The sequence below is a fragment of the Chrysemys picta genome, chromosome 11, assembly GCF_011386835.1.
Source record: "Chrysemys picta bellii isolate R12L10 chromosome 11, ASM1138683v2, whole genome shotgun sequence".
NCBI lineage: Eukaryota > Metazoa > Chordata > Testudines > Emydidae > Chrysemys > Chrysemys picta.
Window position 1 is genome coordinate 56,892,261 of NC_088801.1, and position 23,085 is coordinate 56,915,345.

The following is a 23,085-nucleotide window of genomic DNA, read 5'->3' on the forward strand; positions in this document are numbered from 1 at the left end:
ACGGTACTGGGATTCGATAGGAGGGTTCCATTGCTCTGTCTCCATCATACTTGCCATGTGACCTTGGGCAGTCGTGCCATGTCTTTGCATCAGATTCTCCATCTGTCAAATGAAGATACTACTACCCACTTCAAAGGGCTGTTGTGAGGCTCAATCATTCCTATTAATAAAGGGCACCTTTGGATCTTCTGGGAGGAGGTACTATATAGGAGTTATTATTATTAACATATCTTGACCTGCACAACTCCCCTCCGGTGTTCACCCCAAATACTTTCTTTTCTCACAGAACCTCAAGGCTCTCACTTATTTTCATGCCAGACACAAAAGTACTTTAACCAGTGGTATTTGTGAGAGAGACAGCACTGCTTTGGCCTATCATCCTTAAAGTGACCATATGTCCCACTTATACTGGGACAGACCTAATCCCATACGATAGCTCAGTGTCCCAGGAACTTCTTTCAGGAGAAATGTCCCCGTTTTTCATTTCATCAGTCAAAATGTGTGGGCTTTTTTTATTTCTACAAAACGTTGCTTCAAGACATATTGCTATAAAAAGCAGGAGTTGCTTTGTGTTTATAAAGAACAAACAATTCAGAGGAATGAGCATTCAGTGTGATCAACAGCGTTTGGAGAAGAGCTGAGCAAATAATTGATTTTGGTTCAGGCCTCCCCATAAAGCAAAAAGAAAAGGGAAGAAAAAAAATCAGCTTGGTTTGAACTGAAATTGAATTTTTTTGTTTTTTCTCAACAAAACAAAAAAGATGACAAAAATTTGTTCTTCCCAAAACATTTTTTTGTTTTGTTCTTGGCTTAGGTATTTTTTTTCAGCCTTATTGGGGGAAGTCCCCCTTTTTCAAAAGAAAGTGTTCAAAATAAAATAGCTTCAAACATTTTGTTTCAAAATGGTCAAAATGAAATGTTTTGAAACAAAATCAAAAGGTTTCATTTCAAAATGCCTGAAACAAACCATTTTGACTTTTATTTTTGTAGAAAAAATGATTCTTTCTGCCACAAGTATTTGCCAAATTCACTCCAAATTCACAAATAATTTTAATGCCACAAAAAAAAAATCACATTAAAAACTGCATTTGTCTGTGAATTTACTATTCAAAAAAAAATTCTCAGGAAAAAACACAAACAAAAAACTCATCTCAGTTTAAACCTGGATTATAGCTACTAAACTTGCATTGGTAGATTTATGAGCACAAGCTAAATTTGATAACCAGTATTAAACCAATATAAGAGAGTCCACACTGTTAAGTTACACTGGTGTAAAAGGACGTGCGTGCCCTGTAGCATTCCCTGCTGGTTTCGAGTGATCCTGCAGAGGCCTGTTTCAGTTTTCCCATCTCACAGGGCTTCTTAATGAATTCTACAAATGCTTTCTTGTGGCTATCATCATCCTGGCTTGGGGCTGGTTAAACAACCAACAGTTAAATACAATCTTCAAAGTCCCAAAATAAAGTCCATCACCACAGCATAAAAGCTCATACTCAGCTCTGGCATCTCCAGACACTCCAGGAGCATTTCCTCTGTTCCAGTCTGTTCTGCCCCCCACTACAGAAAGGATGTGGACAAACTGGAGAGAGCCCAGCGGAGGGCAATGAAAATGATTAGGGGGCTGGGGCACATGTCTTACAAGGAGAAGCTGAGGGAACTGGGCTTATTTGCAGAAGAGAAGAGTGAGGGGGGATTTGATAGCAGCCTTCAACTACCTGAAGTGGGGCTCTAAATCGGATGGAGCTCAGCTGTTCTCAGTGGTGGCAGATGACAGAACAAGGAGCAATGGTCTCAAGTTGCAGTGGGGGAGGTCTAGGTTGGATATTAGGAAAAACTATTTCACTAGGAGCGTGATGAAGCACTGGCATGGGTTACCTAGGGAGGTGGTGAAAACTCCATCCTTAGAAGTTTTTAAGGCCCAGCTTGACAAAGCCCTGGCTGGGATGATTTAGTTGGGGTTGGTCCTGCTTTGAGCAGGGGGTTGGACTAGATGACCTCCTGAGATCTCTTCCAACCCTGATATTCTATGACTCACCAAGCTACCAATCCCAGCTCTTCCTAGCTGGAGTCCAGCCTTCTTCAACTCTCTCTCTCGCTCCCTGGATCAGAGAAGTCAGCAGGCAACCCCACTCTGCTGCTCTCCTGGCCCTCCCCTGGTTATTCAGGGTCTCTTACAGGACCCTGTGCTTTCTGCAGCCTCTGCCAGAGCCTCCTCCAGCAATATCCTTACCTACCTGGGTTGAGACACGTCAGTGGGCAGCCATCCTTCACCTGCTGCTGTCTTGCCCTTTATAAGGCCCCAGTGCCTTCTCACAAGCCCAGTTGGGCAGCAGGTAAATAGTCACAGATGCACTAGATCTTGCTTCCTTCTAAAGGAGCCAATCACCCTGTATCAATCAGTTTAAATGAACCAATTGGCATTAAATTGGTGCAACATCTGTATTTAGACAAGTTCAGAATGCATGTTAACACATGTTTGATGTTTCACATGATAAGCTCATGCAGAACTGTAATGGGAAAAGCTCCTGCCCTCTGAGAAATACACAAGTGTGGCTGTTGACTGGCAGGCGTGACACCAGTGCACTTTTTTAAAAGTGATCTTTCATCTTTGGCAGGGGTATTTTGAGACCCTAAAAAATATCGCTACACAAGTGTCCCAGTATTTTATTTTTAAAACGTTGCCTTAATTATCACTGAAACTGGGCTGTTATATTTAGACAGAACCATTTTTAGAATTACTCTTTGAGAAATTAAAAAATTCAATACCATTTCATAACTAAGCTGCGAAAGCAAAATAGTTGACCTATATGCAGTACTGCAGTCACCTAGGAGGCCGCTGCTCCTCTTCAGGCCAGCATTTCATTGACACTCATTCAGAAATTAAAATAAATTCACATTTCTTTTCAAATTTACTTTTTTCTTTAAAGGTTCATTGTGAATGTGACTGACTATTCTCAGAACAAGAATCCGTCTCCGATACTTATATGGCCCTCACCACTGTAAAGATTGTGGGGTTTGGGCCCTTGGGGGTGTCACCTGATGTGCTGGGATGCCACTGAGTCAGCCTGTTCTGGGTCCCCTTTACCTGGCCTTACTGGGCGAGGCTCACAAGCCTCTTCCAGTCAAGCACACAGACAGGGCCACACCCAGCTGCACAGAGAGACAGAGATCAGCTCTGAAAAGATTCAGCCTCAGGGGCTTGGCCCAACACTCTGGTGCCCACTCCCTTTATGGAGTACAAACCCAAAGGTTTTATGAAATTCGCCCCTTCCCTCAATGTGGAGGGAGATATGCACAACTTCTTGCCCCCCCAGTTAGAAATTACATAAACTGAGTTATATTATAAACAAGAAATACGTTTATTAACTACAAAAGGTGAATTTTAAGTGAATATAAGAGGTGAATTTTAAGTGAATATAAGAGATAACACACAGCACAAAGCAGATTACTGAGAAATAAAACAAAGCACGCAAGCTAAGCTCAATATACTTAAGAAACAGGTTACAAAATGTAATTTCTTACCCTGAATGTTATTTTAGACAGGTTGCAAAGTTTCTGTGGTTCAGAGTTCCAGTTATATTCCTTTTCAGACTGGACCCCTGTCTCAGTCTGGACTCCCCCGCCCCCGCCTTCCCTTCCGGTGGCTCTAGCAGTCTTTCTTCTTGGGCAGACGGGCCATGGAGAGGAGAGATCCCATTTGCCTTCCTCCCCACCCTTAAATAGGATTTACATAAGGAGGGAATCCTTTTTTCCCCAAACTCAACCCCCCTTCCCTTCCAGTGGAAAGTTACAAGAAGTCCCAAGTATCTTTGAGCTGTGGCGCAAACCTAGTATCAGGTGACAAGACCACCTGACTCTGTAGGATCACAGCGTTCATGATTTAGTGGCAGTATGGAGCGTCCCCAGGAACACTAAGCCTTTCCACAGTCCATTGTCCTCACTGATGGGCCATCCGCCCTGTCTGGCTTTTCCATTGTTGTACCTGAAGTGTCAGCAGTGGCCGTCACCCAAAATAGCACAGTTGAAATACAGATACATAGTCAACATTCCTAACTTCAGATACAGAAATGATACAGGCATAAAAATTGGATAATCACATTCAATAAATCATAACCTTTCCAATGATATCTTTTACGACCCATCTTGCATGAAGTACATCTCAGTTGTGTCATATTCATATCATAAGCATATTTTCATAAAGAATATGGAGTGAAACATCATAGTGACAAGTTCAGAAAGTAATGTATTCATCCTCACAACATCCCTGAGAGTCAGGGCCATGCTGTTATCCCTATTGTACTGATGGGGAACTGAAGCACAGAGCGGCTAAGTGACTTGCCCAAGGTCACAGCAAATCTGTGGCAGAGCAGAGAATTAACTCCTGGTCTCTCAAAACCTATGACCAAACCACTGGATCATCCTTCCTCTCTGGACCTTTTAAGATAGATGTTGGTTTACATTTCTAAGAACCATCTTCTTGCCCAGTGATGAAATAAACCTCAAGATAGACTGACTTATATAGAATGTGGTGAACAAGAAATGAAGTGAATGAACTGTTCAAATGAAAATTCACACTTGCAAAGTTACTGCCATTCACCCATTCACTCAGTAAAAATGAGTGACTTTATTGTTAATTTCAATGAGCTGTTTAAAACCTTTGTAACAAATAAGCCATGGAAACCACTGTATAACTTTCAGAATGACTTCACTGGGAGCCTCAATAAAACTCACAAAAAATCTCAACCATCTCAAAGCTTAAGAAAGCTGCAGAAACAATATGGCAACCTTCACACCAGGGCTGGCTTTAGGCACCAGCAAACCAAGCATGTGCTTGGGGTGGCACATTTTCAGGGGCGGCATTCCGGCCATTTTTTTTTTTTTGCTTCCGGCAGCAAAAGCCTAGAGCCGGCCCTGGCAACAGCAGCGCGTCGGGCGCGGGGGGCACCCTGGAGCCACTGCGGTTAGCGTCACAGGGGAGCAGCGCCCGCACCTTGTGGCTGGGCCGGGCAGGCTCCAAGCGGGGGACACTAGGGCTGGGGGCTGCCCTGCGGGGCACAAGGAGCCGCCTGCAGGTGCCGCAGGATGGCCGCCCCCCAGCGCTGCAGCCGGGGCTGGGCAAAGCGGCCCGAGCCACCCAGGGACTGCGGCAGGGCGGCCAGAAGCAGCAGCAGCGGGGCCATAGAGGGCGGGGCGCTGCCGTGCGGGGCCCATGTCCCACTCTCCGGTGTTCCGTTCCCTCTGGGGCCACCCTGCCCCGGCTCCTCAGCCCCCTGCCGGGGCGGTTCCCCGGCTCTGCCCTCCCGGGTCCCAGACGGTCCTGGAGGCGGGAGCCCGGCTGAAGGGACCGTGGACTGAGGTGCGGCCCAAGAGCCCCACTGCTTACCCCGACCCTGCCAGCGCCAGACCAGCTGGAGGCAAGGGGGAAGCGGGCAGAATCAGCACTGGTGCGGGGGAGCCCGGGCTGGGGCGGCAGGGGTCGGGGGGGGGGAAGAGAGCCCAGGGCTGGGGCGGCAGGGGGTGCAGATGGGGTGGAGAGCCCAGCACTGAGGCTGCAGGAGGTGCGGGTTGCGGGGGGCACTGGTGGTGGGGGGGGGTTGAGAGCCCAGGGCTGGGGTGGCAGGGGGTGCGGGTGGGGGAAGGCACTGGTGGGGGGGTGGGGGGGTTGAGAGCCCAGGGCTGGGGTGAGGGGCAGCCAAAATTTTTTTTTGCTTGGGGTGGCAAAAAACCTAGAGCCGGCCCTGCTTCACACCAATACTGCTGTTGTGTTTTTGTCCTGAACATTGCAGAGTGAAGTTTTTGCACTTTTGGGAAACTAGAAAAATCAGTGGGAATTGTTGGGTGTGAGCAGAGCCAAAAAAAGGAGAAAGGAGAGCAGACTTTGAAATAGTTTATTTGCTTGCTTGTTAAAAACCAGGGAAGAGAAGGGTTAGCACTGATACCCTGCATTAACTCTTGAGGTGAAACCCTGACCCCAGTGAAATCAATGGCAAAACTTTTATTGAATTCAGTGGGACCAGGATTTTGCCCTAGGTCTTTTCTTTTGCCCTAAGGCAAGTGAAAAGTGTCTTTTGCCCACAAAGTCCGCCAGTGCTCACATAGTAAGCATGCCACTATGGATGAGAGTTTCACATGCGCTCTGTATTGGCCTTACTCTGTTCCCATTGAAGTCAAACTCAATTTGAATCAGAATCAAGCCAATCCTGAGAGCTCTTGAAAATATTTCCATAACCGTTTAGCTGCCTTTAATGCTTTATTATTCTTATGGCAGAGTATAGCCTATGAAGATGCAAAATATAGTTAAGTACCTTTTAGCATCAAAAAGTCTGAGAAAAATAACATCAACTAAGCCCCTAGGACCAAGCATCACTAGATTTTTTTTTAATTGACCAAGCTTCAACTTCTCCAGGTAGACTGTTGTTTGAAAATGCACATTTTTATCTTAGGTTTCAGAGTAGCAGCCGTGTTAGTCTGTATCCGCAAAAAGAACAGGAGTACTTGTGGCACCTTAGAGACTAACAAATTTATTTTTATCTTAGTATCAGAGGGGTAGCCGTGTTAGTCTGAATCTGTAAAAAGCAACAGAGGGTCCTGTGGCACCTTTAAGACTAACAGAAGTATTGGGAGCATAAGCTTTCGTGGGTAAGAACCTCACTTCTTCAGATGCAAGACTTGCATCTGAAGAAGTGAGGTTCTTGCATCTGAAGAAGTGAGGTTCTTACCCACGAAAGCGTTTCTGGAATTAGCACTATAAGTTGGTGTTAAAGTGGTTAACTATTAGCTTTATTTTGCAAGTCCATTCCAGGCAGCCGGTTTCTACACAGAATGAATTAAAACTCCAGGGCTGGAATTCTGGCTCCATTGAAGCCAATGGGAGTTTTTCCATTGACTTCAATGGGGCTAGGATTTCATCTCAGAAGGCTCTGCATCTTGCATAGAACCTTAGTTGGATTTTTTTAGGGGACATTCTATTTTCTAGGGATTCCAGAGTCCTGCCCCAGGAATTAGAAAGTTTTTTTCCTAAGATATCACTGCATGGTTAACTGAATGTGTGGAACAATCAACAGAGCAACTGTAGCTGTGATTAGTGTCATTCCTAATCCAAGGGACTGCCCAAGCTGGGTTAAAGACTGAGGCCTTGTCTACACTATGGGGGAAGATCAATCTAAGTTATGCAACCTCAGCTACATGCATAACATAGCTGAAGTTGATGTACCAGTTAAATCCACTTACCGCGGGGTCCACCCTTGCACTTCTCATTTAGGTGGAGTACAGAAGTCGACGGCAGAGCAATCTGCAGTCGATTTAATGGGTCTTCACTAGACCCACTAAATCGACCGCCGATGCATCAATCACTGTGTGTCGATACCCCAGTAAGTGTAGACAAGTCCTGACAAAAACCCAGCTCTTGAAAGGATTCAAAGAAGATGGTGTCTTTAAAACAAACATTCTCCTTTGTGGAGGAAACAGGAGGGAAAATAATAAACACATTTGACCAAGCTCAATGCCCAACATTTTTCCATAACTCCTCCCAGCTCTGCCTGAATGAATGAGAAGATCTTTATGGAAGGTAAGATGAAGTTTACCACACTCTTTGATTTGGATAACCCTGGAAATAGGTGACCACTCAATTTCAGTAGTGAGGGCTACATACGCTGTCCGAGATAAAGAGAAGCATAGGTTCAAGCAATCCTGTGATAAAACAGAGTACAAAATTACATTTGTCATTTTAAAGATGAAAGGTTTGTTATTAAGAAATGCTACATTAGCCACTTTCTTTTGAATTCATTCAGTGCATCAAGGAAAGCTATTCCCCCCCATCCAAGAACCAGTTCTTGTCAGCTCTTTTTTTTTTCCTGGTTCCCAACAATTTTTGATTTCAGATGTAATGAAGACCAATGTGGTTCTCTTCTACACCATTTCAATGCATTTACATTTTTGAAAATAATTGATCAAATCTCTGTAATTTTATACTTTTATGTTAAAACACAGGATCTGTATAGTCACTGCTCAGCATGTCCAGCGAATTATGGCTTATTTGGGATGTTAAATACAAAGATTATAAAAGAGCTGGTTGAAGTGCTGCCAAGCAAACTAAACTTAGTGTTCATGGTATCTGGCTAAATATATGTTTTTTAAGTAATAAGAGGGAGTTGCTATTGAAACTACAATCATCTTTCACAAAAATACTGTTTTTCTTGAAGACTTCTATACAATAAAGTTATATCAGTACTTGGATACAGTGTACTTATAATTAACGCAAATATAGGGGAAAGCATACTAATCTTTCTTAAAACTGTAATTCTTTTGTTTATGAAATAATGCAAACAATTCAGCATGCAGTACTCACCATATGCTGACAAAGACATCACCAAATCATAGTGAAATGTTCATACTGATAAATTATCAGTTTGGACAGCTGTGACAGGGTGCATCATCACATGCAATCGATTTATTAAATTATCTTGTATCTAAACCTCACACTCATGTTACCAATGGTTTAGAGGTGAACCAAGGAAGTAGTATGTAGATTTGGATTAGATTTAGGTAAAGGTTTGGGGTTTGAGTTCAAATTGCAACTACAGTTTTGGTTCAGGTTCAGATTCAATGAAGCTGAAATCTCACAACACTTATTTATGAGATTTTAAGGACACCTAGGGCAAAATCTCATAAGATAGGTTGATATCATGTGATTTCTGTCATGCCTAAACCCAAATGGAAAAATAGGCCTCTTCTGGTTTTGAATCAGAAATCATGGGTTTATATGCCTGGATTTAAAAGCTGAAGTCCCTGAAATTTTATCTGAGGTTCTAGTTTTCACCCATTAGTAACTAAGACACAAGATGTTTAAGTTTTTGAAAATACTTTTTACTTTAAGCAGATCACATGTAAGAAGGTTACCTAGTGTAATATTTTTGTTCACAGGCTCAAAAAAGTAATAAAAGGAGATTTAGCAATAAAGCCCATTTATATGGAAAAAAGTTGAACAGACTAGGGTTCGAGAGATTGTTTTTTCTCTGTTGTACATAAGAAATTCTAGTTGTGATTTCTGTGTCAGTGAAAATTGAACTTTACTTTTACAGATCACAGCCCCAATCCTGCGAACACTTATTCGCGTGTTTAAGCATCTGAGTAGCCCTGTTGAAGTCAGTGGGAGTACTCATATTCACTTGCTTAATTTCAGGCATAAGTGTTTGCAGTATTGGGCTCCATGCAATAATGTATTGGAGCAATTTGTGTGTGTGATGTGTGAGGGTTTGATCATTATCTTTTTGCTGATAAAATAAAAATGATTCCCTTCCTAATTCTTTATATCACACACACACACACACACTCTATATACACACACACACACACTCTATATACACACACAATTTTGAAATGGATTCTCTTTCCTTGTACTAACTAGAACAGCTGCTCTTCAAAACTCAACATGTCTTCAAAGTCCGGAGGAAGATCAGCACAACTTCCATGCCTCTCCTTCACTTGAGAAAGTTCTGCTCCCCAGCTCTCTGGTGATGAAGTGAGCATCCACCATGTAGGAGACTGAAGTAGGAGCAGTGTGATTAAGAACCATCCAGAGATCCCAACCTTTAGCACCAGTAGGTGGAGCAGCAGCACCTGCCGGGGGAAGGAGACAGGAAAGGCTTGGATGAGACCTATCCATCTCTTCTCTTCCGGAGCTTGATTTGTTCCTCTTCCTTCCTTGGTAAAATGAGTAAGGAGACGACCCCTAATTCCTGCTGTTTCCCTCTCCCTTCTGGAGAGAAGGGCAGGTGAATGCCACAAAACACAGAGACTTTGCTTTCACTCTAAATTTTCTAATGTCTGAAATCTTTTAAAATGCAGGAAAAAGCATCTCGTATTTCAGACATTTCCAGAGGAGAATTCCCTAGGCCTCTTTCTTTCATATATATCTATATGAAAGAATATATATGAATATATATATATTCATTCATTCTGGAGAAGTCCAAATAATGGGATTAATAGAAATGGGGGTGGGGAATATCAGCGCCACAGATCTACTTGGGGACAGAGCTGCTTTTGGATACATTTCTCCTCTTGTCCCCATTCCCCTCCTCTTGCTGCATTCTGTCACCCCAAACTGATGCGGTGCCACGTCAGGGGGGCTTCCTCTCCTGTTCTGATCTATGCTAACCACTGGACTGAAATAAACCTCTCTGGGGATGCTGCACCCAGATTAAATAGAAACAATAACAACTCCCCTGTGAAGACTATTTTGCATCTGCTTTCCTAGGTCCTTATAACAGCACCCATCTCTATTTGTGTTTGGGCTCTTTGTGCTTCAGAGTGTCTGCATTAGAGCTGATTAGCATTTTTTGATTGATCAGTTTTCTCATTAGAAAGCCTAGTTTTTCACACTTGACATTTTCGATGGACAAGTGTCAGTTTTGACCAAAAAAAATTTATTACCTGATTGGAGAATCAAAAAAAAAAATCTCATTTCAAGTCAAAACGATATCAATTAAAAATGAAATTTTGTCTTCAATCGAAAATGTCAATGTTTCTGTTTCAGCCCTTCTGAATCGAAAACTTCAGACGTTTTCTTTTTGTGAATTAGTATTTCAACTTTTTTTGCTCTAGTTGGGAATGGAGAGAAATTTTGAAAAGTCAAAATTTTCTGCCGCAGATAAACAGCTCTAGTCAGTATGAAGTACAAAATACAAATGGACAGCTATTTAATTAACAAATTTGGGACATATCTGAATCAAATTCTTCAGGCCTTATGCAGGTGAACAGTACCAATGGGTAAAGTCAGCAAGGTTTGGCCCCTTGGGACTTACACTATGAGCTGATCTAATTAAAAGAATTTTTGCAAAGTATCCCATTTATGTATTTTTCCCATATAACAATAAAAAGGCACAAATCCACACTACATTATATTTTCCCTCCAGAACAATGCACTTAATGGGATGGGTTATAGCTGGTTAAATTGCATGAAATATCAAAATTTAACCAGATTTAAAATTAACATCACAATAGAAAATGTTTTGGTAGAAAAAGATACTCAAGATGATGCAACTAGAAAAATTCAGACTTTTAATGAATGTGATTATAGACAAGAGACACCCCACCCCCACCTGTTCTATGTATATAAACAGCAACAAAGCAGAACAGTATGGAAAATTTATCTTAATATTTTGGATATTTGAAAAGAAATTCTGAAAATTAAATTTAAATTTCAGGGATTTTGTTTTGTAAATTAGGTATTTACATTTTTTTCTAGCATTTTTTTTCCCTAGGCAAAACTACAAATAATGTTAGCTGGAAAGAGGTATCACTTTTCTAATTTTGATGTGAAAGATTTTCTTGAGATCTAAATTAACTATAGTTACGGATACTATTATGTGTTGTACAGCACTGGGACTCCATTGTGCTGTTTTGGCACTACAACAATATACATGTTAAATAATAAGTAATACATAACATTTGTAAATGTGGGTAAAAAATTTCAATTTCCAAAGTCTTTACTCCACAATAAAGAACAGAACATTGCATTTTTTTAAAAATGTCAGTTTAGTCTAAAGTTTGGCAATAAAAATTATCTAAAATGCTTAGAAATTTACATTTTTGTCACTCCATAAATCAAAACTTACTTTACATATTAGAACAATTTTTGTGAGAATTTTGGATCTGAGTTGATAACCTTTTGCCAAGTTTTAATGAAATGCAAATGGAAACATCTGAGATATTAAACAGACAATCAAGGTTTGTGGTTACACCATTATTGCCCAGTAACATTGCATACTAAGGCCCCGATCCTGCAAACACGGACCCATCTGCATAGCTTTAAACATGTGAGTTGTTCTATTGAACACAGTAGAGGATAAAGAAGGGCTGAGAAAACACTATCACATGAATAACTTGATGATGTGTAATATCAGTAGCTTATGAGTAAACTGTTTTGCTAGCAGGACCTTCCCCCAAAATATGTAAGACCCTAAAGGAGCAGTCAGGGCATGATCGTGAAGGTTAAGTAACTGACAGAAGCTTGATTACAGTATCACTAATGGCAGGGAGAGAGTACATATTTTAAATAATTAATGCGTTTATATCAGAGAGTGTATTGCGAGTATAAGGCTAGTTCCTCACTTAGTATAAAGCAGCATGGGTCCATTGAAGTCAACAGGGCTATGTGGATTTACAGCAGCTGGGGAACTGACCCCTATCTTTCAAATGTGCTACAAAAGCAGAAAGTAAACAAACCAAAGCATTGGTTGAGAAGTGGTGAAGCACAGGTGTGCTTCAGCTAAGCAGCCTAGGAATGTCCTTGCACTAGTGTGTCTCTGCAGTGTGGGCAGCGTATGGCCCGTTATGCAGCCCCTGTGTAGTGAGTGATGTAGTAGTACGCATGCATTAATCTATTCTACAAGCAGGTACAAACACTAGCTAATTTGAGAGCTGATACGTTTTTAAATGATCCCGTATGGTGTCAGTTCTTAAAAACCTTCCAACATTGACTCTGCAATTGGATAGCATGACAATAGCTATTACCTTAACTTCACCATGCTTTGGAGAGGCATTGTCAAGGGATAGTCACAATAGTCAGGTGACTTTCAGTGACATTTGGGTGCCTAACATCATAGGGTCATGTGAAAACCCAGACTAAGTTATTTCAGAGAATTGAGAGGTTCCTATGCAGTATTGTTGTAACTGCGTTGGTCCCAGGATATTAGAGAGACAAAGTGGCTGAGGTAATATCTTTTATTGGATCAACTACTGTTGGAGAGAGAGACAAGGAGAAGAGTTCTGTGTAAGTTGGTCCAATAAGAGATATTACCTCACCCACCTTGTCTCTCTGAGAAGTTACTGTTATTTTAATTTAAATTGTTTTTTTTTTTTTAAATAAGTTACCAGTATAGCGTATTTCAAGCAAAAACAAGGATTCCCACACTACAACTCAGTGCACCATCTTTCTCTCAGAAATGTACACTTCAGGCCAGATCCTCAGCTGGTGGAAAGTGGGGTAGCACCATTGAAGTAAGTGGAGTGCCATTTTACCCCAGCCAAGGATTTGTCTCATCGAGAGCAACAGGAAAAGAAAGCAATAATGAGGTTTAAGGTGGAGTCCACAATATTAACTGCTCGGGTATGCTCAGTGTTAGAAATGGGAGGACATCACATGATTCAGTGTTCAGGTTCACATAAGCATCCAGAAGTCTCACTGCTCATTCTTACTAGTCAAATTGCTTGAGTTAGGCTGGATATTTCTCAAGAACAAGCTTTCTTATTGTGATTGGCCACCTCTAGCTCTAGAAACAAGAAATGAAAAGACATCATCCAAATATTTCAGAACATCAACATTCTTTCAGCTGCATTTCAGTCCTTAAAATGGGCAAAGATTTGCCTAGGGGGTGCTATTTACTATTATTTCTATTATAGTAGTGTCTACAAACCCAAAGCAATGACCAGGATCCCGTTCTGCTAGGTCCTATACAAACACAAAGCAAAAAGACAGTCCCTGCTCCAAAAAGTTATTTTTATTCCCTGGTTCACCAGTCCCCCCTACTAAAGGTCTCAGTTCCAGAGTATACTAGACAGTCTGCAGTGGAGCGGTTTCCTTTTTAACAAGCAATGGGATAAACAGTGCCTTTGCTCCTCTGAGAAGAGGTGCAGGGGGATCTATGGAGCTGTTGAGCCCAAGCAGTAGTGTTCTGCCTTCAGTGCTGTCGGAATGCCAGCGAACACTTTGTTCAAAAGCCCTTAACTCTTCAGGAGAGCCATTCTGAACTGTCTCATCATTTTCATCCAAAAAAATTGGCAAAAAATTCATATTGAAAGGCTTAGAAATTTACATTTTTGTCACTCCATATATCAAAATCTTGCTTTACATATAAGAACAGAATTACAATCTGTTTTACTTAAATTGTGGTGTCTTTTAGAATTACCTAATAATCTTCTGCATTAATGGATTTTAATCCTTCCTTCTATTGTACTTTACTCACTAGATTTCTTAATTCATTATCTATTCGAATCCTTATTTAAATAAAACAAAATAAATTCCTCAGAATTTGCCTTCCTAAAATCGAATACCATTCTACTACCAAATTCAATTAACCTGGACTTTAGTATGGTGACTTTGAGTAGCTCATGATCATTCATACCAAGCTTCCTTATTACTTTCAGGTTCTCATTTGGTTATTTTCCTGTTGATTACGATTTTTTCTTTCATTGTGCCAAAAGCGTGCTAGGTCATTTACAAACAGATCTAACCAGTTGATCAATAATGGCTTCTCCTCAAGTTAGATTCCTGGTCCATGAAGTTATCTTCTATGTAACACATGTTTGGCTGCATTTGCATGCACATAAAGATAGACTTTTACAATGTGTGTTGCTTAATTTCAGTTGTGATTAAAAAAAAACCCAGAAATATTCACCTTTTCATGAGGAACTAGACCAGCAACTCTTTTCACACAGTCCAGCAAAAAAACTTGAAGTGATCATGATTTTCAGACACTATCAAGCTGCCTTTGATTTGCATTAGTTATCTAGCATTAAGAAATTTTGTATTCCTTTACCAATCCTGAGTCACCTACTTTCACATCACACCACATTCTTGTAAGGTTACCGGAATTTTAACTTAGAACGTCAAAAGTATTCTGGAGCTGAACATATTTAGTTGAATTTTCCAATTCTATTTTAAAGTAATACCACTACATCTGATACCCCGTATTTGTCTGTGACAAATGTAATATGCAAACATCTTCCATTGCATAAACAGCAAAGGAATGGCACAACAATACACTGAATATCTAACTTCCATTGTCTGGGGAACAGTCTTCATCTTGTTGAGTTAATGAGTGTTGCGGTCTAAGTGTTGTGTAAATAACGGTTTTCATTACCAAAAGCTAGATTTCCACACCCTGGCACTGACTAAAAGCAAAGCTCAAGAGGTTTCCCACAGAAGAATATATAAACCAATGCTAGATTTTTCTTGTTCCAAGACTTAGTTTTGTCTCACTCTCTTTGGAACCTATTTGCTGTGACAAAGATCAGTAAAATTGTTATGTGGTTTTTCTGGGATCAGACATGAAACACACCCTAGGCAGAACCGCCTTTCCCTGCCCTTGAGGTCATCCACCAATGCGATTGAGGGCATTCAAATAAAATGTTTTTGCAGTGGCATAAATTTCCCCTTTTTCTCATCTGTGAAGAGTGTTTTGGGGCTTGAACCTACTGAGCACTCTGGTACTGACCCTGCACTGCACTTAAGCATATATATAAGTATCACTGATATCCCACCTGTGGGGTCATGCCTAGAGTCACCATTACTTCTGCAGATGGTATCATCTTTGATCCAGGGTCTGCTCTCGCTAATGCCATGGAAGATAATGTTCAGAGACAGTGAAAGGAAAATAAATATACAGCCTAGCTGTATGTTATTAAGCTAGACATCCCTTCCCAAGAAGTTCTGAGGAAATGAAGATGATCACAATGACAGCGTTTGGGTCTCATTAGAACCTCAAGATGTGCACAGCCTTTTCACAATCTTCATATTTTGTATTTGATACATTATAGTTAATTGCATAATATCCTACAAGGAAAGCACTTTTAGAACGTGTCCATTGCCCTTCTTTGTTTGCTTTTTTGTAAGGATGCTATATATGTAGGCTGGAATTTGTAAAAGAATCCAAGAGCCAGGTGCTCAGATCCCATTGAAACCGGGTACGAGTTGGGTACCTAACTGCCCCGAGCGGTTTTGAAAATCCCAGTCCTACTGCTTGCAGACATTGTAACAACATTTATTGGGGGAATTCTGCTCCTTTATACAAATGAAGTTTCACTGAAATTAAAGTAACTAAGAGTAGACTTTGGATTTTAGGCAAATATATTTTATTTTCCTAGCACAGGTAAACATTGACTCTACAAAAGGCTCATGGAAAACCCCAAACTGGTACAAAATCAAGAGTTCATAATATTAGAAAAATGCAAGTAAAATTCAAGTACTTTTCAATACAAGGACCAAAAGGCAATTTGGATTATAAGTAATCCAAACAATAGATAAACCATATTATGGGTAAACCATAAATCCTGGTTTAATTTGACAATCCTATTTGGGAACATGTGATATTAATATTTATTATTTGTATTGTGGTAGCAACTAGGAGCAAATCTCAAAATGGTGTCCTCCGTGGGACAAAAGTGCCAGAATGTTGTTCCGGAGCGTTCCGCAGCTGGCTGAAGGGGTGAACCCCTGAATAACTCCCAGTGGACCCCCAGAGGTCCAGGGGCCCCACTTGGGGAACCACTGTTCTAATTGAATGTACGATCAGATAAACACAAATGTTACTTTCCCACAGCTTTCAGATACAGCCTTCTAATGACATTGCAGCTTCAGATGATTTTTCCCTTCTAGCTGGCAGTGGGGTTTTAAAAATTATGTATTATGTAAATGATCCATAATTATAGAGAGTGTGAGGAGTGCAATATTTGCACAAATTATGGCTACTCTGGAACTATTACTCTCAAGAGGTAGACAGAGAAGCAAAGTCATAAGTGAATTTTGTAAAAAATCGTGTTGTGACACTATATGCATCTACATTATAGTAACGATGCTAATTGCCACACAAAGACGAAACCTCAAATAATTGTCATTAGAAAACAAAAAAGCTCTCTGAATGGTCATTGCTTTACAACTGATGTAAATTACGTGTTTCTTAATGCTAGATACAAATCTGGATTGTTCTGAGGAAACTGCAGGCTCAGGGCTGAGACGGGCAGCTTGGTTGGCACTTGCTAACTGAACTCCCCCAACCATAAAAAAAAGGCTGGGAGCACTTCTGCAGCTCACTGAGCCTTTATCGTAAAATCTCTCCCTGCCTATGCTTAGAGAGGCAGTGGACTGACCTGTGGATTGGGGCTTCTATTTCGAGCTCAGCCTGATTTTTCACCCTGGGCAAGTCACTTCACCTCTCTGTCCCATTTCCCCTCCTGCTCTTTGTTTGCCTTGTCTGTTTTGACCGTAAGCACTTTAGGGCAGAGATTATGTCTTACTATGTGTTTGTACAATACCAAGCACAAGGGGGTCTTGGTCTCAATTGGGGCCCTGAGGTGCTACAACAACAAACAACAATGAGCTATTCTAAATTAGGTTTAAAAAACGTTAGGCTAAGTCACAACATATTTTATCCAGGGCCAGTGCAACCATTTAGGCGACCTAGGCAGTCGCCTAGGGCACTAGGATTTGGAGGGCGCCATTTTCTTCGACAGCGACCGCGGCAGCCAGATCTTCGGCCACCCCGGTCGCCATCGGCCTTTAGGCGGAGGGAGCTGTGGCAGTGGAGCGCGGGGAGGGCCGCCTGCAGCAAGGGGGGCGGCGGCACACAGGGGAACTCCCCGCCCCAGCTCACCCCAGCTCCGCCTCCTCCCCGAGCACATCGTGGCAGCTTCACTTCTCCCGCCTCCCAGGCTTGTGGCGCCTAAGCTGATTGGCGCCACAAGCCTGAGAGGCGGGAGAAGTGAAGCAGCTCACCCCTGCTCCGCTTCCTCCCCAAGCACACAGTTGCTGCTTCACTTCTCCCACCTCCTAGGCTTGTGGCACCAATCAGCTTAGGCCTCAGGGCGGGGAGGTGCCGCGGGGGGGGAGGGGGTGTGTGCCTCAGGGCGGGGGCTCAGGGACGGGGATGGGGGCGCAAGGTGGAAGTTTCACCTAGGGCACGAAACATCCTTCCACTGGCCCTGATTTTATTAGTCCCTCAGATATGGTGTCTGATTCCATGAAGACTGATGATCCCCAGCATTGAGTATGTTCAGAATTAGCTTACAGTGAGGGCATTCCCCACTGCCCTGATCCTGTGTAGCCATTTGCACCTGAGCAAAGTGAACACAAACCAGGTGTACTACTGAATTTTGCCTATGTGAGGTGCAAAGAAGCAAAGAATTAGACTCAAGGATTCAAGCGTACAACATCAGAGAACCAAATAATGTTTGCCTCTTAGTGATGTGCAAGCCGATAAGAAGGAATTACTGTGTCTAAAATAGTCATCTCCATCCTGTTCCACAAAGCCATTCATAGGATTTAAGAAAGACTATCTTAGAAAACACTCCTGTAATAAAAGTGCATTGGAAAATTCTGCTACAGGATTTGCTAAATCATTGTTTGCCTTTCTGCTTTTACGTGTATACTCCTTATTCTTTCAATAGAAGTAAATGAGTTAATGCAGATTAACGAGAATTTCCCATGACATTTAAAAATGTAATTGTATCATATATTGCAATATTTTATTTGTGTGTATACAATGCGAGTCATTTGGGTGTTATGATTAACTCAGGCCCGTAGCTAATCAGATTAACTCAGGCCTATGGCTAGGACAAACAGAAAAAGGGGCAACTTTCCGAAACTGTGGGGTAGTAGCAAAAAAGAATCAGGGAATGTGGCTATCCTCTCCAGAAAAATTTGAAACACAGGTGCAACATCCTGCATTTAGAAAGATTTTAAAGCATTTAAAAATGAGCATAGTGTGATGTGTTTTTAACTTGATTTCTTGAGGAGAATAACTTGTCAATAGGAAATCGTTACATTTACCAACAAACACTGCTCCCCAAGAGCAGAGTGCCCCAATGAGTTTGAGTATTTCTCAGATACGCACACATAAATTATTACTTCTACCCGTTTTCACATCAATTGCACCCTCTCTATCTAGGGATTCATTGCCTAGCATCTGAGCACCCCGCAATCCCTTTGTATTATATTCTTTCAATCTCTCCCTCCTTTTTAGTGCCTCTCTGACTTTTTCTTCTTCTTCCTGGTTCTAAATCTCCTAATCCTCCCTAGCAGTGCCCAGCCTGGCCGTAGACTTCTTGTGTGACTTTGGGCCCTGTGGTTCAATTCCCCATTTATAAAACGGGGATAGTACTACTTCCTCTTTCCCCACCCTTTGGCCATCTTGTCTATTTAAACTGTACATTTTCTGGGGCAGCATCTGTGTCTTATTATGAGTGGGTACATTGTCAAGTTCAATGGAGCTAGATCCTCAGTCGGGCCTTCTAGGTACTAGAATGCAAATAAATAAATACAATCACACAACAAAAAAACATGCTATTATAATTAATACAGGCAAAAGGGAAGACATTTAATGTGGAAGCTATTTGTGATCAACTACTATTAAGTAGAGAATAAGCAAGGAGTGTAAGAGATGTTGGTATATTCTCTCAAGAACGTATTGCTAAACTTTCTGCAGTTATACTTTTTCAGTTACTGTTTCAGTTTTATTTTTAATCTCAGTTTCAATTTTTTAAATACTAACATTCTAACAATTAATTTTTGCAACTCAACGATCTATTCACAACCATAACTGAAGCTTAAGAGCATGTTTTGTTTAAAAATGTAACGTGTATCCCTTTGTTTACATGTACTCCACCCAGATCATTTACCTGTGTGTGGAAAAGCAAGCCAGTAACTTTCTTAAACATTGTGCTTTCCTGGATTCCCCTCTGGGGAAGTACAATAGATTTGTTAGATAGTTTGATCCATTTCTTAAACTCTTAGTATTGCAGGTAAGCACTTTACCAGGATCCTAACATTTAAACCAGAACAGTGTCGTTCATTTGATAGCAGAGAGTTTAATTTTTATACCAGCTTTTATACCTGAAATACAGTAAACCAGTATCTTCAACTTATATTACCCATCATAAACTTTTTTAACCTGTGGCTCATTTTCAAAATAATAAACGTAACTATTCATAAAAATATCTCAACACAGCGGAGCCAGAAAAGTGAAGGACATGAACAGATGGCACATCAATCTTCTGCATTTATACAATTTGTTTTTTAATGCAAATAGTGTGGGTTGCCTGCTCTTGCTTTGGATATTGTTCCAAAGATGAGCACATTTTCTTATCTTTCTGGATCAATGTGACATTTGCAGTTATCATAAAGTGGGAGCCCATTTAATGATGCTAATGCTTCCTTAATGTAAAAATAAAATCACCTCCTTTAAAAAAGCAAACAGATTAAAAGTCCCAAAGAGACCATTGAAATCTGTGACATTTGCAGTTACTGGTGGCTAGATAGCTTGATTATACACAGGTAAAAGGTATCTTAAAAGCATTGTTTACGCTCATTAATCAGAACATTAAACTGGAATGTTAGAGTCTCCTCAGCTAGAAAAAAAATAAAATCCAATAAAATTGTATTAATACAAAAGAATCAAGGCCTTTGTATAATGTATAGTTTTGATGGGTCACTAAAGTATTTATGGTCTCATGCCAGCATGGTATATTCTCTATCTTCAGATTTCAGATGTAGCATGAGCTCTGCATTCTTGTTTCTGTGCATCGGAAATAGACTCAGACAAAAGTACCTGATTGGTTCAAATATCTGTCATGGTGCCACCAAACAACTTACATTATTACTATTTGTTTTGCTTAGCTATCTAGAGGCATCAATCTAGATCGAAACCCTATTACGTTAGGAATTGTACAAACAAAGTCAATGGAGTATGGAAGTCAATATGTTATTAATATTAATTATTTGTATTATAGGGGTGAGACAGGGGCCCCGCTGGAGTGGACACTGTACGTACACACATTAAGAGACAGTCCCTACCCCAAAGAATCTGTAAATCTAAATAGAAAAGACAAAGGGTTATTATTATCCCCATTATGCAGATGGGGGACTGAAACACAGATTGCATGACTTACCCAAGGTTCCATAGGAAGTCAATGCCAGAGCTGGGAACTGAACCTTGCTCTCCCGTGCTGCATATATAATTCATTATATACCTCTCCTTTTTAATTTACCTAAGGGTGCTGCTGAATTTTCAGTCAGCCACCAGAACTTGAACATCTTGTGCAGTTTGGTAGAGCTTGCTGAAGAGTAAAAAGGGCCTTTTACTGCACATACTTGATGATTCAGACAGAGCATAACCACCCTTCCTCTCTTTCAGTATTTTCTTCTGTTACCATTTCACATTACTCCCCCCTTCCTGGGTTGTGTGTTGCAGAATTCTCTTCTAGCTTCACTGGTCAGATCACGTGGTCACTGCAGACTCTATTCTTTGAGGTCCTGACAGTGCTCCCCTCTCGTTAGCACCCAGCACCTCTCAGGACTGGGCCTAGATGGAGTATTGATAGGTAGCTGGGGCTCAGTACAACAGATACCACATGGTTTGTGGAGAGCTATTTCCAGGCTTGAACATTGGGGTGGGGGGATGTAAGCAGAATTCTTCCTGTGCAGGCAAGAAACTGGATCACTCCTTCCTCCCCCTACTGCAGGGATTATTTTTTTTATTTTAAAGCACCAAAGATGACATACAATTTGATGGATTTTATCCTTTTTTTTACTCCCCTGAACTACTATATAAATATTAATAGCTAAACACATTGCAAACAGGTGGGACCCATTCTGCCTCTGGAGAGCTGCCACGGTTAAGTGATATCTCAGATGGGGTGACAGAACTTTTCCTTGTGGGGGCTGTTGCTCCATGCCAACCCATTGACACACCCTGAGCTGAGAGCTCTTTGTTTTTTGTGGTAGCTCTACAACAGCTTGCCTTGGTCTTTTAACAGCTCATTCAGAAGAGGAGGGACGGGGAACAAGAGAGACAAATTTTCTGTTATCTCTTCAGTTCGGTTCATTCTTCGATGAGGATTGTTGCTGACAACAGCAGTGGCTAACAACACCTTCCTGTGTTTGAGGGCCACATATTCAGTCCAGTAAGAGCGAAATATTCATTTGTGGAACATGAGATAATTCAGCTTTATTCCTCCTTGAATGCTCTTATACCCACTGTATACTTACTGTACACAGTATTGTGGATAAAGATCTTCTCTCTCTCTCTTTATATTATATATATATATATATATATATATATATATAAAGTATTATTGTTATCAAATTATTCAGTGCCCACAGTCAGGTGGGCACTTTACAGGTATGGTCCCTGCCTAAAAGAGCAACAAGGGTTTACAAGAAAGGTCAGATCTGAGTGTAAGATGGAGAAGTTGGGAAAAATTAAGGTGAAGGCCTAGTAAGGTCACACAGTTACTCAGGTATGTTATATGTATGCCAGGTGCGCCACAGTGTAAGTCCTTGCTCCCTCTCATTATGACATCTATCAGCTAGTATCTAAAAGAGATACTGACAGAATTATTCTCTCTATCCATTTACATCCTATAATGTTCCCATTCCTCACTGCTTCAGATTATAGATAGAATCATAGAATCAGAGGACTGGAAGGGACCTCGAAAGATCATCTAGTCCTGTCCCCTGCATTCAAGGCAGGACTAAGTAAAAACTAGACCATTCCTGACAGGTCTTGGTCTAACCTGCTCTTAAAAACCTCCAATGACAGATTCCACAACTTCCCTAGGCAATTTGTTCCAGTGCTTAACTACCTTGACAGGAAGTTTTTCCTAAATCTCCCTTGCTGCAATTTAAGCCCATTGCCTCTTGTCCTATTCTTAGAGGTTAATGAGAACAATTTTTGCCTTCCTCCTTGTAACAACCTTATTATATAGAAATATAATAAAATGGACTAAATTTTCCTTCTCATTCTCTCTCCATCCCACATTTTCCCTTCAAACAGCAACTCTCCATCCTATTGTCACTGTGATGATACACACACACACACACACACACACAAAACTACGTCAGAAGAATGTTATTTAGATTGCAAATTAAGCACTCAAAATTTAGGAAAGGCAAATTTCACAGAAAATTTTTGTTTCAATAGAAAAACAAAAATCACATCAAGTTTTTTGCTTTTCAAAAAGTGAAAATAATTGAAACCTAAAAAATGTTAGTAGGGTTTTTTTTTTGTCAAAAACCAGAAAATTTTCACATACAGTTTATGAAAAAAATATTTGCCCCGTTTTTTCCATAGAAAAATACTAATGTCCAACCAGATCTAGTGCTATGTGGATATATGCATATACACACACACACATATATATATAGGGAGAGAGTCACTGCCTTCATTGCAGCAGCTCCTAAGCCAGACTCTGTCCAAACGGCCTTGTTGACCATTCTGCCAGCAAGGGTGGGAAAGGGAGGGGACTCAGACTGGTTTAGATTGCACCTGTAAATTATTGATGAAACTTTATAAACAAGGCCTAAATTATACC

The 23,085-nt window shown here is 40.9% G+C and overlaps 1 long non-coding RNA gene across 1 annotated transcript in view; it reads right to left on the reverse strand.

Moving 5' to 3' along the window:
* Nucleotides 1-3,381: 3,381 nt before the first annotated feature.
* Nucleotides 3,382-23,085, reverse strand: part of LOC135974384 (uncharacterized) — a 212,239-nt gene continuing 192,535 nt past the window's right edge. The window contains exon 3 of the long non-coding RNA XR_010591641.1: nt 3,382-9,618. This is a non-coding gene — a long non-coding RNA (uncharacterized LOC135974384). The remainder of the gene's footprint in view (nt 9,619-23,085) is intronic.